Raw genomic sequence first — 13,979 nt, 5'->3', positions numbered from 1 at the left:
TTAACACATACTAAACTGTAGTTAACAATATGTATGCTTAAATGTTTAGTGGGGAAATGTATTTAAGTCTGCAATTTTCTTTATAATCATCAAAAAATAGGATTTATAGATGGGTATGTAAAAAAGTAAGTGTAGTAAGATGTTAATTATATAATCTAGGTGGTGAATATATAGATGTACACTGCACAATTATTTCAACTTTTCTGTCTAAAATTTTCAATAATAAAATGCTGGAAAAAATAAGCAGCAATTCAAGAAAAGAACTAGGTTAATAAAAGCCAAAACTACACCATGCTTCAAAAAATTCAAAACAATTAGGAGGAAGAAAACTTCTTGAATAATTGAAGCTATTTGAGCAAAGTTAAAAGAGAGAAAGAAAACTAGAAGTTCAACTGCTGATGCAACCAAAACAGCTGAATAGAAGTTTGTTTTTTTTGTAGGGTTATACATGTAGTAGAACTTTTATTGTGGTAAGAACACATACCATGATATTTCCCTCATAGTATTTTTAAGTGTACAATACAGTTTTGTCATCTATAGGCAAATGTTGTAGAGCGGATCTCTGGAACTTCTCTTGTGTTACTGAAATTTACCAAGAAAAAAAATTGTTACTTGGATCTGGTTAATACACTAGCAAGGACATAAAACAGTTTAAGTCAAGAAATTTAATACCTTAGTATTATGGTAGAATTTTTTTCTGTGATTCTGCAAATTATTTAATAACCTATATTAAATTTCTTAGAAAGAGCCATAATATCTGCAAGAAAATGTTTACTAGTTGATTAGGAAAAGGGGCTGAACACCCATATAAAATCTATTATTAATAGTTGGCATGAGAAAAAGAAATGCAAAAAGGCAAAATGGTTGTCTGAGGAAGCCTTACAAATAGCAGAGAAAAGAGAAGCTAAAGGCAAAGGAGAAAAGGAAACATATACCCATTTGAATGCAGAGTTCCAAAGAATAGCAAGGAGAAATAAGAAAGCCTTCCTCAGTGATCAATGCAAAAAAATAGAGGAAAACAACAGAATGGGAAAGACTAGAGACCTCTTCAAGAAAATTAGAGATACCAAGGGAACATTTCATGCAAAGATGGGATCAATAAAGGACAGAAATGGTATGGACCTAACAGAAGCAGAAGATATTAAGAGGAGGAGGCAAGAATACACAGAACTATACAAAAAAGACCTTCACAACTCAAATAACCACGATGGTGTGATCACTCACCTAGAGCCAGACATCCTGGAATGGGAAGTCAAGTGGGCCTTAGGAAGCCTCACTACAAAGTTAGTGGAGGTGATGGAATTCCAGTTGAGCTATTTCAAATCCTAAAAGATGATGCTGTGAAAGTGCTGCACTCAATATGCCAGCAACTTTGGAAAACTCAGCAGTGGCCACAGGACTGGAAAAGGTGTTTACATTCCAAGCCCAAAGAAAGGCAATGCCAAAGAATGCTCAAACTACTGCACAACTGCACTCATCTCACACGCTAGCGAAGTAATGCTCAAAATTCTCCAAACCAGGCTTCAACACTATGTGAACAGTGAACTTCCAGATGTTCAAGCTGGATTTAGAAAAGGCAGAGGAACCAGAAATCAAATTGCCAACATCCGTTGGATCACTGAAAAAGCAAGAGTTCCAGAGAAACATCTACTTCTACTTTATTGACTACACCAAAGCCTTTGACTGTGTGGATCACAACAAACTGTGGAAAATTCTTAAAGAGATGGGAATACCAGACTACCTTATCTGCTCCTGAGAAATCTGTATGCAGGTCAAGAAGTAACAGTTAGAACTAGACACAGAACAATAGACTGGTTCCAAATTGGGAAAGGAGTATGTCAGAGCTGTATACTGTCACCCTGCTTAACTTATATGCAGAATACATCACGCAAAATGTCGGGTTGGATGAAGCACAAGCTGGAATCAAGACTGCCAGGAGAAATATCAATAATCTCATATATGCAGATGACACCACCCTTACAGCAGAAAGCAAAGAAGAACTAAAGAGCCTCTTGATGAAAGTGAAAGAGAAGAATGAAAAAGTTCACTTAAAACTCAACATTCAAAAAACTAAGATCATGGCATCTGATCCCATCACTTCATGGCCAATAGACCAGGAAACAATGATAGACTTTATTTTGGGGGGCTCCAAAATCACTGCAGATGGTGACTACAGCCATGAAATTAAAAGATGCTGGCTCCTTGGAAGAAAAACAGTGACAAACCTAGACAGTATATTAAAAAGCAGAGACATTATTTTACCAATAAAGGTCCATCTAGTCAAAGCTATGGTTTTTCCAGTAGTCATATATGGATGTGAGAGTTGGGACTATAAAGAAAGCTGAGCACTGAAGAATTGATGCTTTTGAACTGTGGTGCTAGAGAAGACTCTTGAGAGTCCCTTGGACTTCTAGATCAAACCAGTCAATCCTAAATGAAATTAACTCTGAATATTCATTGGAAGGGCTGATTCTGAAGCTGAAATTCCAATACTTTGGCCATCTGATGCAAAGAACTGACTCATTGGAAAAGATCCTGATGCTGTGAAAGATTGAGGGCAGGAGAAGGGGACAACAGAGGGTGAGATGGTTGGATGGGATCACTGACTTGATGGACATAAGTTGAGCAAGTTCCGGGAGTTGGTGATGGACAGGGAAGCTTGGCATGCTGCAGTTCATGGAGTTGCAGAGAGTCGGACATGACTGAGTGACTCAACTACTATGACAGCATGTCTAAAATCTTATGTTTCTTTTCAGGATTCAAGGCAAAATATTTAAAAATTTGAACTTTGACTAACTGTATAATCATTCTCTCTCTAGATGGTCAGTTTCCAAGGCAGTTTTTCTTCAACTAGTATGAAAGTTTTCAAACACAAAAGTAGAGAGAATAGAACAATGAACTCAAGTTTCAATATTTATAAATGTGCAGCTTACCTTTCATCTTTAAACACCATTCCCCAGATTATTTTGATGTGATACCCAAAATACTCTAAAGCAGTTCTACTGCTTTATGCTTTTATAGGTCTTATAGCTTTTTTAGATACTCTAAAGCAGTTTTAGTCACATGTAGATAGTTACCTAATCTCAGGTCCATCCTTTCCCAAAGCTTTATCTCCCCATATTCAGACATCCTACACATCCCTGAAAATCCCTTTGATAACTGAGGCAGAAGAGAAGACAAGTGTTCTAAATCAAGTTGCTCAAACTGAAATTTAACATTCTAGGTAAGATGGGTGAAACAAGAGGTTGCCTTTTGCTGTATGAGTTCTCCTGAATTCTCATTATAAATGGAAATATAAATGGCTTCAAAGAGGTTTCCTGTAAAATGGACTAAGTCTGCCCCAGATTTAGAAAAATCTAGGTTAAGTTCACCCTCCTCCAATGGACCATTTCATTATTCATGGAGATTTATGTCTGAATTAAGTTCTGAATATATGCTGTTTGCATAAAAATCATAATGTATGCTTATACCTTTATTTCCAAAGCTAATTAAAAGGTTATGCCTTGTTTTAGGCTCTAAGGAAACAAAAGATGTTTTAAATTCAGAAATCTTGAATTTCAACAGCAAAACAGAATCAATCTTTTCATCTGCTCTTAATCAAGGCAGAAACCCACAATTAGTTTTAAGAATAAATATACACTGCATAAAAATTAATTCTAATGGTTTTTCCTCACTATGGAAATGAAACAGCTTTCTACTTCTGGTGTAAATCAAATTTATCTCAGGAAAAGGGTCAAAGTAAAGGGTCCAGAACAAACCACAGTGCCTTTATATCCTCCTTACCCTAATAATTCTAAATGGATGAAATCTGGGTATAACAGCCGATAAAAGAAAGGATGCCTTTTGTAACATTAATCATAACTAAAGAGCCGATATATAAAAAGTCTACCACAGTAGTAGACTTATGTTGTATATACTTATGAGTATACAACTTATGTTGTATATACTTATGTATACTATATATATTATATATACACTATATATAATACATTATATATATATACTCTATATAATATATACACTTATATACACTATATGCTTATAATATATGTTGATCAAACATACATCTTTTATTGTTGTTCAGTTGCTCAGTCATGTCCAAATCTTTACAACCCCATGGACTGCAGCACTCCAGGCTTCCCTGTCCTTCATTGTCTCTCAGAGCATTCTCAAACTCATGTCCATTGAGTCAATGATGCCATCCAACCATCTCATCCTTTGTTGCCCCCTTCTCCTGCCTTCAATCTTTCCCAGTATCAGGGTCTCTTCCAATGAGTCAGTTCTTCACATCAGGTGGCCAAAGTATTGGAGTTTCAGCTTCAGCATCAGTCCTTCCAATGAATATTCAGGGTTGATTTCCTGTAGGATTGACTGGTTTGATCTAGCAGTCCAAGGGATTCTCAAGAGTCTTCTCCAGCACCACAGTTTGTAAACATCAATTCTTCAGTGCTCAGTCTTCTTTATGGTCCAACTCACACATGGTCCAACTCATACATGACTACTAGAAAAACCATAGCTTTGACTATACACCTTTGTTGGCAAAATGATTTCTCTGCTTTTTAATACGTTGTCTTGGTTTATCACTGCTTTTCTTCCAAGGAGCCAGTATCTTTTAATTTCATGGCTGCAGTCACTGGACCCAGTGATTTTGGAGCCCAAGAAAATAAAGTCTGTCACTGTTTCCATTGTTTCCCCATCTATTTGCCATAAAGTGATGGGACCGGATGACATGATCTGAGTGTTTTGAATGTTGAGTTTTAAGCCAGCTTTTCACTCTCCTCTTTCACCTTCATTTAGAGCCTCTTCACTTTCTGCTACCAGGGTTGTGTCATCCACATATTAGAGGTTATAGGTATTTCTCCTACCAATCTTGATTCCAGCTTGTGCTTTATCCAGCCTGGTATTTCGCACGTAATCTGCATAAAAGTTAAATAAGCAGGGTGACAATATACAGTCTTGATGTACTCCTTTCCCGATTCTGAATCAGTCTATATAGCCTTGATATACTCCTTTCCCAATTTTGAGCCAGTATGTTGTTCCATATTCAGTTCTAACTTTTGCTTCTTGACCTGCATATAGGCTTCTCAGGAAGCAGGTAAGGTGGTCTGGTATTCCTGTCTCTTGGAGAATTTTTTTTACAATTTGTTGTAATCCACACAGTTAAAAGTTTTAGCATACTCAACGAAGCAGATGTTTTTCTAGAATTCTCGTTTTTTTCTATGATCCAACGAATGTTGGCAATTTGATCTCTGGTTCCTCTGCCTTTTCTAAATCCAGTTTGTACATCAGGAAGTTCTCAGTTTACACACTACTGAAGCCTAGCTTGAAGGATTTTTGAGCATAAGTTTACTAGTCTGTGAAATGAACACAATTGTACGGTAGTCTGGACATTCTTTGGCATTGCCCTTCTTTAGGACTGGAATGAAAACTGACCTTTTCCAGTCCTGTAGTCACTGCTGAGTTTTCCAATTTTGCTGGCATACTGAGTGCAGCCCTTTAATGGCATCATCCTTTAGGATTTGAAATAGCTCAGCAGGAATTCCATCACCTCCACTAACTTTGCTTGTAATAATGCTTCCTAAGGCCCACATCACATTCCAGGATGTCTGGCTCTAGTGAATGGTCACACCATCGTGGTTTTCCAGGTTAAGATCTTTTCTGTACAGTTCTTCTATGTATTCTTGCTGCCTCTTCTTAATCTCTTCTGCTTCTGTTAGGTCTATATTAGCTTCTGTCCTTTGTTGTGCCCATCTTTGTATGAAACGCTCCCTTAGTATCTCTGATTTTCTTGAGGAGATCTCTAATCTTTCCCATTCTATTGTTTTCCTCTATTTCTTTGCATTGTTTACTTAAGCAGGCTTTCTTTTCTTTCCTTGCTATTCTTTGAAACTCTGCATTCAGATGTGTATACCTTTCCCTTTAGTTTCTTTTCTCAGCTATTTATAAGACCTCTTCAGACAACCATTTTGCCTTTTTGCATTTCTTTCTCTCAGGGATGGTTTGTTCTTTGCCTCCTGTAAAATGTTATGAACCTCTATCCATAGTTCTTCAGGTACTCTATCAGATCTAATCCCTTGAATCTATTTGTCACTTCCACTGTATAATTGTAAGGGATTTGATTGAGGTCATAACCTGAATGGCCTAGTGGTTTCACCTACTTTCTTCAATTTAAGTCTGAATTTTGCAATAAGGAGCTGATGATATGAGCCACAGTCAGCTCTAGATCTTGTTTTTGATGACTGTATGGAGCTTCTCCATCTCCAGCTGCAAAGAATATCAATCCGATTTCAATATTGACCATTTGGTGATACCCAGGTGTAGAGTTGTCTCTTGTGTTGTTGGAAGGGGTTGTTTACTATGACCAAGTTCTCTTGGCAAAACCGTTAGCCTTTGCCCTGCCTCATTCTGTGCTCCAAGTCCTAGGTTTGGAGTTATTATTATTATTATTATTACTATTATCAGAAAGACCTCTTCCTTTTTACCTGAAAGCTGCCTTCAAAACCCACTGCTGATTTCTGCAGCAGTACAGGTTACCTTCATTTCCCTGGTGGCTCAGATGGTAAAGAATCTGCCTGCAACGCATTACACTCAGGTTCAATCCCTGGGTCAGGAAGATTCCCTGGAAGGAAATGGCTACCCACTCCAGTATTCTTGCCTGGAGAATCCCATGGACAGGGAAGCCACATGAGCTACAGTCCATGGGGTCGCAAAGAGTGAGTGACTTTCACTTCACAGGTTACCTTCACTGTTCAAACTCCCAAAACAGTATAGGAGGGTCAGGGCACACTCTTTGATTATCTCTTAGGGAAGTCTGAATGTAAAGCATAAACAAGTGGACTATACTTGTATGACTTATAAACAGAGCATACATACCACTGATTTCAATTGTGATAAAAACACGTTGATCTTGGGTTTCTAAGTTAATAACAAGTATTTCATTAAATTGCATTAAATTAGTAGTGGAAATGAAGGCAAGGCAACAATCTACAAGTTTAAAATATAAACAAATTAACTGGAAGCCTAAGCCAAACATATTTATCTCAAAGCTATATAATTTCCAGACCCACATTCTCAAGATACACTACAACCTTCTAAAACACTGCTTAGAATCTAATTAGTGAACCATTGACAGTTATAGATATAGGAAAATCACTTGCTATGAGTTATATACATTTCAGAAATGCTGCATATTTGAAAAACACTGGAGAGGGGTTGTTCTAGATTTGAAGCTTGACTATAATAAACATTTACTTAAAATAATCTGTAGGCTGCACAAATTGTGAACCCAGGAGGTTAGTAGAGAAAAGCTGACCAGGCACTACTGTCCATCTTTCTTTATTAAAGTTGTTAGATGCCAACTTGTAGAGCAAGAATTTCTAAAGATGAAGGATGGAAAACCAAAACACTACCAGTTCCATGTCTATTATGAAGCAGAAGCTTTAACTAGTACACTGATTGATTTGACACTATTATCAATTATCTCAAGAATAGTATATTGAAGATAGGATATCCTCTTTGAAATGGATTCCATTCTAGTTTTTTCAACTGTTCAAGCCCTGAGTCTCAAATGGTTATTTTTCCCTGGGGTTTGCCTTAAGGTGGAAAAGAACAGAATGATTCACAAGCATAAATAAATTTTAAAGGAGGAAATATTAATAAGTTTTGTGGCAACAAAATAGACGTTTGTAGGTGAAACAGAGCAGAGCATTGTGATGAATTACGTCTCAGAAAACTAATGAATACAGAAAATTTTGTGGTCTTTGGGTAGGTTAAAGGGAGAGGGCAGAAAAGAAAGGCTGATAAAATAAGTCTCAGAGAAAGCTAAAGATAAGGTAGGCCTGGGCAGATATGAGGTAAATCTAAACAACTTAAAGATTCAACAGGGGTGGTCCTAAGACGGTGGAGGAAAAGGATAGGGAGACCACTTTCTCCCCCACAAATTCATCAAAAGATCATTTGAATGCTGGGCAAATTCCACAAAACAACTTCTGAATGCTAGCAGAGGACACCAGTCACCCAGAAAGGCAGTGCATTCTCTTCCAAAGAAGGTAGGACAAAATATAAAAGACAAAAATAGAGACAAAAGAGTTAGGGATGGAGACCTGTCCCAGGGAGGGAGTCATGAAGGAGGAGAAGTTTCCAAACACCAGGAAACCCTCTCACCGGCAGGTATGTGGGGAGTTTTGGAATCTCAGAGGGTAACATAACCAGAATGGGAAAAAAAAAAATACAGAATATGTGCCTAACTGCAACTCCCAGTGGAGAAGTAGCCCAAATGCTCATGTCCACCAGCAGCAAGCAGGGGCTGAACAGGGAGGCACAGGTTGCATGCTTATGGTAAAGACTGGGCCTCAACGCCCTGAGGACAATCTGAGGGAGCTAACATGAGAGAGCAACCCAAACTCTGGGTTAATCAGAGAGAGGGAAAAAAAAGGAGAGAGAAAACATTCCCGCAAAAAGCTCTAACCTAAGGCACACCCTGGTCTGCTCACAAAACAAAGGACTGAGTGAATACCAGAGGACAGCTAGCCAGCTGCAGACAGGCCCATTCCCCTGTGAGAGGCGGAGAGGCAGGCGGGCAACAGCCAGAGGCAGAAGGCAAAGGGCAATCTTGGCCCCAGAGACAGATCCTCCACCAAAGTGTGAGCAGATTCCCAGTTGCTAACCAAGTCTTCCTTGGATCCTGGACGGTTGACATCCACCAGGAGGGTCAAGGCTTGAGATCAACTCCCCAGAGGAGACACATGGCACACCTGAGACAGTGCTCTCATTGCACACCCAGGAAACCAAGCAGCTGGGACCTGGGAGGTGATAAGACACACCACACACCTGGGACAGCACACTTGCCAAGCACCTGGTGCCTGAGCTGCTTGGACCTGGGAAGTGCACAAAACGCAGGCCCAACCAAGTCTGTGCCTTTGTGCAGTACCTGAGAACCTGAACCTGAGTTTTAAACCTGGGAAGTGGGACAACGTCAAATGCCACAACATTTGAATCACAGCAGAAGAAGAGAAAAAGAAAGGCCATGAGAAAATACTTGAGAGATAATAGTTGAAAACTTCCCTAAAATGGGGAAGGAAATAGTCACCCAAGTCCAAGAACCCCAGAGAGTCCCAAACAGGATAAACCCAAGGCAAAACACTCCAAGACACATACTAATCAAATTAACAAAGTTCAAAAACAAAGAGCAAATATTAAAAGCAGCAAGGGAAAGGCAACAAACAACACACAAGGGGATTCCCATAAGGATAACAGCTGATCTTTCAAAAGAAACTCTTCAGGTCAGAAGGGAATGGCAGGACATACTTAAAGTGATGAAAGAGAAAAATCTACAATCCAGACTACTATATCTAGCAAGATCTCATTCAAATATGAAGGAGAAATCAAAAGCTTTATAGACAAGCAAAAGCTGAGAGAATTCACCATCACCAAACCAGCTCTTCAACAAATGCTAAAGGATCTTCTCTAGACAGGAAACACAAAAAAGGTGTATAAACTCAAACCCAATACAACAAAGTAAATGGAAACGGGATCATACTTATCAATAATTACCTTAAATGTAAATGGGTTGAATGCCCCAACCAAAAGACAAAGACTGGCCGAATGGATACAAAGACAAAACCCCTATATATGCTGTCTACAAGAGACCCACCTCAAAACAAGGGACACATACAGACTGAAAGTGAAGGGCTGGAAAAAGATATTTTACACAAATGGAGACCAAAAGAAAGCAGGAGTAGCAATACTCATATCAGATAAAACAGACTTTGAAATAAAGGTCATGAAAAGAGACAAAGGACACTACATAATGATCAAAGGATCAATCCAAGAAGAAGACATAATTATAAATATATATTCACCCAACATAGGAGCACCACAATATGTAAGACAAATGCTAACAAGTATGAAAAGGGAAATAAACAGTAACACAGTAATAGTGGAAGACTATAATACCCTATTCACACCTATGGATAGATCAACTAAACAGAAAATTTGCAAGGAAACACAAACTTTAAATGATACAATGGGGCAGTTAGACCTAATTGATATCTATAGGACATTTCACCCCAAAACAATGAATTTCACCTTTTTCTCAAGCGCACACGGAACCTTCTCCAGGACAGTTCACATCCTGGGCCATAAATCTAGCCTTGGTAAATTCAAAATAATTGAAATCATTCCAAGCATCTTTGCTTATAATGTGGTAAGATTAGATGTCAACTACAGGAAAAAACCTGTTAAAAATACAAACATATGGAGGCTAAACAACACACTTCTGAAAGACAACAAATCACAGAAAAAAATCAAAAAAGAAATCAAAATATGCATAGAAACGAATGAAATTGAAAACACAACCCAAAACCTATGGGATTCAGTAAAAGCAGTGCTAAGGGGAAGGTTCATATCAATACAAGATTACCTCAAGAAACAAGAGAAAAATCAAATAAAAAACATAACTCTACACCTAGAGGAAAAAAAAAAGTAGAACCCCAGGGTTAGTAGAAGGAAAGAAATAAAAAAAATTAGGGCAGAAATAAATGAAAAAGAAAAAACACAGCAAAAATCAACAAAGCTAAAAGCTGGTTCTTTGAGAAGATAGATAAAATAGACAAATCATTAGACAGACTCATCAAGAAAAAAAGGGAGAAGAATCAAATCAACAAAATTAGAAATGAAAATGGAGAAATCACAACAGACAACACGCAAATACAAAGGATCATAAGAGACTACTATCAGCAACTATATACCAATAAAATGCACAACTTGGAAGAAATGGACAAATTCTTAGAAAAGTATAACTTTCCAAAACTGAACCAGGAAGAAATAGAAAATCTTAACAGACCCATCACAAGCACAGAAATCAAAACTGTAATCAGAAATTGTCCAGCAAACAAAAGCCCTGGACCAGCTTCACAACTGAATTCTACCAAAAATTTTGAGAACAGCTAACACCTATCTTACTCAAACTCTTCCAGAAAACTGCAGAGGAAGGTAAACTTTCAAACTCATTCTAGGAGGCTACCATCACCCTAATACCAAAACCTGACAAAGATGCCACAAAAAAAGAAAACTGCAAGCCAATATCACTGATGAACATAGATGCAAAAATCCTTAACAAAATTCTAGCAATAAGAATCCAACAACACATTAAAATGATCATACATCATGACGAAGTGGGCTTTATCCCAGGGATGCAAGGATTCTTCAATATCCGCAAATCAATCAATGTAATTTACCACATTAACAAATTGAAAAATAAGAGCCATATGATTACCTCAATAGATGCAGAGAAAGCCTTTGACAAAATTCAACATCCGTTTATGATAAAAACTCTCCAGAAAGCAGGAATAGAAGGAACATACCTCAACATAATAAAAGCTATATATGACAAACCCACAGCAAACATTATCCTCAATGGTGAAAAATTGAAAGCATTTCTCCTAAAGTCAGGAACAGGACAAGGGTGTCCACTTTCACCACTAATATTCAACATAGTTTTGGAAGTTTTGGCCACAGCAATCAGAGCAGAAAAAGAAATAAAAGGAATCCAAATTGGAAAAGAAGAAGTAAAACTCTCACTGTTTGCAGATGACATGATCCTCTACATAGAAAACCCTAAAGACTCCACCAGAAAATTACTAGAGCTAATCAATGAATATAGTAAAGTTGCAGGATATAAAATCAACACACAGAAATCCCTTGCATTCCTATACACTAATAATGAGAAAATAGAGAAATTAAGGAAACAATTCCATTCACCATTGCAACGAAAAGAATAAAATACTTAGGAATATATCTACCTAAAGAAACAAAAGACCTATATATAGAAAACTATAAAATACCGGTGAAAGAAATCAAAGAGGACACTAATAGATGGAGAAAAATACCGTGTTCATGGATCGGAAGAATCAATATAGTGTAAATGAGTATACTACCCAAAGCAATCTGTAGATTCAATGCAATCCCTAACAAGCTACCAACGGTATTTTTCACAGAGCTAGAACAAATAATTTCACAATTTGTATGGAAATACAAAAACCCTCAAATAGCCAAAGCAATCTTGAGAAAGAAGAATGGAACTGGAGGAATCAACCTGCCTGACTTCAGACTATACTACAAAGCTACAGTCATCAGGACAGTATGGTACTGGCACAAAGACAGAAATATAGATAAATGGAACAAAATAGAAAGCCCAGAGACAAATCCATTCACCTATGGACACCTTATCTTTGACAAAGGAGGCAAGACTATACAAAGGAGAAAAGGCAATCTCTTTAACAAGTGGTTCTGGGAAAACTGGTCAACCACTTGTAAAAGAATGAAACTAGATCACTTTATAACACCATACACAAAAATAAACTCAAAATGGATTAAAGATCTAAACGTAAGACCAGAAACTATAAAACTCCTAGAGGAAAACATAGGAAAAACACTGTCTGACATAAATCACAGCAGGATCCTCTATGGCCCACCTCCCAGAGTAATGGAAATAAAAGCAAAAATAAACAAGTGGGACCTAATTAAACTTAAAAGCTTTTGCACAACAAAGGAAACTATAAGCAAGGTGAAAAGACAGCCTTCAGAATGAGAGAAAATAATAGCAAATGAAGCAAATGACGAAGAGTTAATCTCAAAAATATACAAGCAGCTCATGCAGCTCAATTCCAGAAAAATAAACGACCCAATCAAAAAACGGGCCAAAGAACTAAACAGACATTTCTCCAAAGAAGACATACAGATGGCTAACAAACACATGAAAAGATGCTCAACATCACTCATTATCAGAGAAATGCAAATCAAAACCACAATGAGGTACCATCTCACACTGGTCAGAACGGCTGCTATCAAAAAGTCTACAAACAATAAATGGTGGAGAGGGTGCAGAGAAAAGGGAACCCTCTTACACTGTTGGTGGGAATGCAAACTAGTACACCCACTATGGAGAACAGTGTGGAGATTCCTTAAAAAACTGGAAATAGAACTGCCATATGACCCAGCAATCCCACTGCTGGGCATACACACTGAGGAAACCAGAACTGAAAAAGACACATGTACCCCAATGTTCATCGCAGCACTGTTCACAATAGCCAGGACATGGAAGCAACCTAGATGTCCATTGGCAGATAAATGGATAATAAATCTGTGGTACATATACACAGTGGAATATTACTCAGCTATTAAAAAGAATGCATTTGAATCAGTTCTAATGAGGTTGATGAAACTGGAGCCTATTTTACAGAGTGAAGTATGCCAGAAAGAAAAACACTGATACAGTATATTAACGCATATATATGGAATTTAGAAAGATGGTAACCATGACCCTATATGCAAGACAGCAAAAGAGACACAGATGTAAAGAACAGACTTTTGGACTCTGTGGGAGAAGGCTAGGGTGGGATGATTTGAGAGAATAGCATTGAAACATGTATATTGCCATATGTGAAACAGATCGCAAGTCCAGGTTCAATGCATGAGACAGAGTGCTCAGGGCCAGTGTACTGGGATGACTCTGAGGGATGGGATGGGGAGGGAGTTGAGAGGGGGGTTCAGGATGGGGAACACATGTACACCCATGGCTGATTCATGTCAATGTATGGCAAAAACCACTACAGTATTGTAAAGTAATTAGCCTCCAATTAAAATAAAGTAATTAATTTAAGAAAAAGATTCAACAACTAGTTGAAGAACATGGCAATGAGAAAGTAAATCTAGATTAAAATTCCATGAGGGAATTAGTATATTTTAAAAAGGAAAAACAGAAACACAACTTAAAGGAACATTCTCAAGAGAAAAGAACTAGATATAGTAGTATGCATTGCAATATCTTGAGATTAAATAACATTTCAATTGACCCTGCCAGTTTATGCTATAAATTCATGTTTTTTGCCAACCAAAATAGCAGGGGAAAACATATGGACACAATGAAATATCTGGTACTCTTTGCTGCCATGAAAATGCAAAAGAGAAAAACATCTCAG

Source organism: Bos javanicus, chromosome X (assembly GCF_032452875.1).
Source record: "Bos javanicus breed banteng chromosome X, ARS-OSU_banteng_1.0, whole genome shotgun sequence".
NCBI classification, from domain to species: Eukaryota; Metazoa; Chordata; class Mammalia; order Artiodactyla; family Bovidae; genus Bos; species Bos javanicus.
This window is presented reverse-complemented; position numbering follows the sequence as displayed.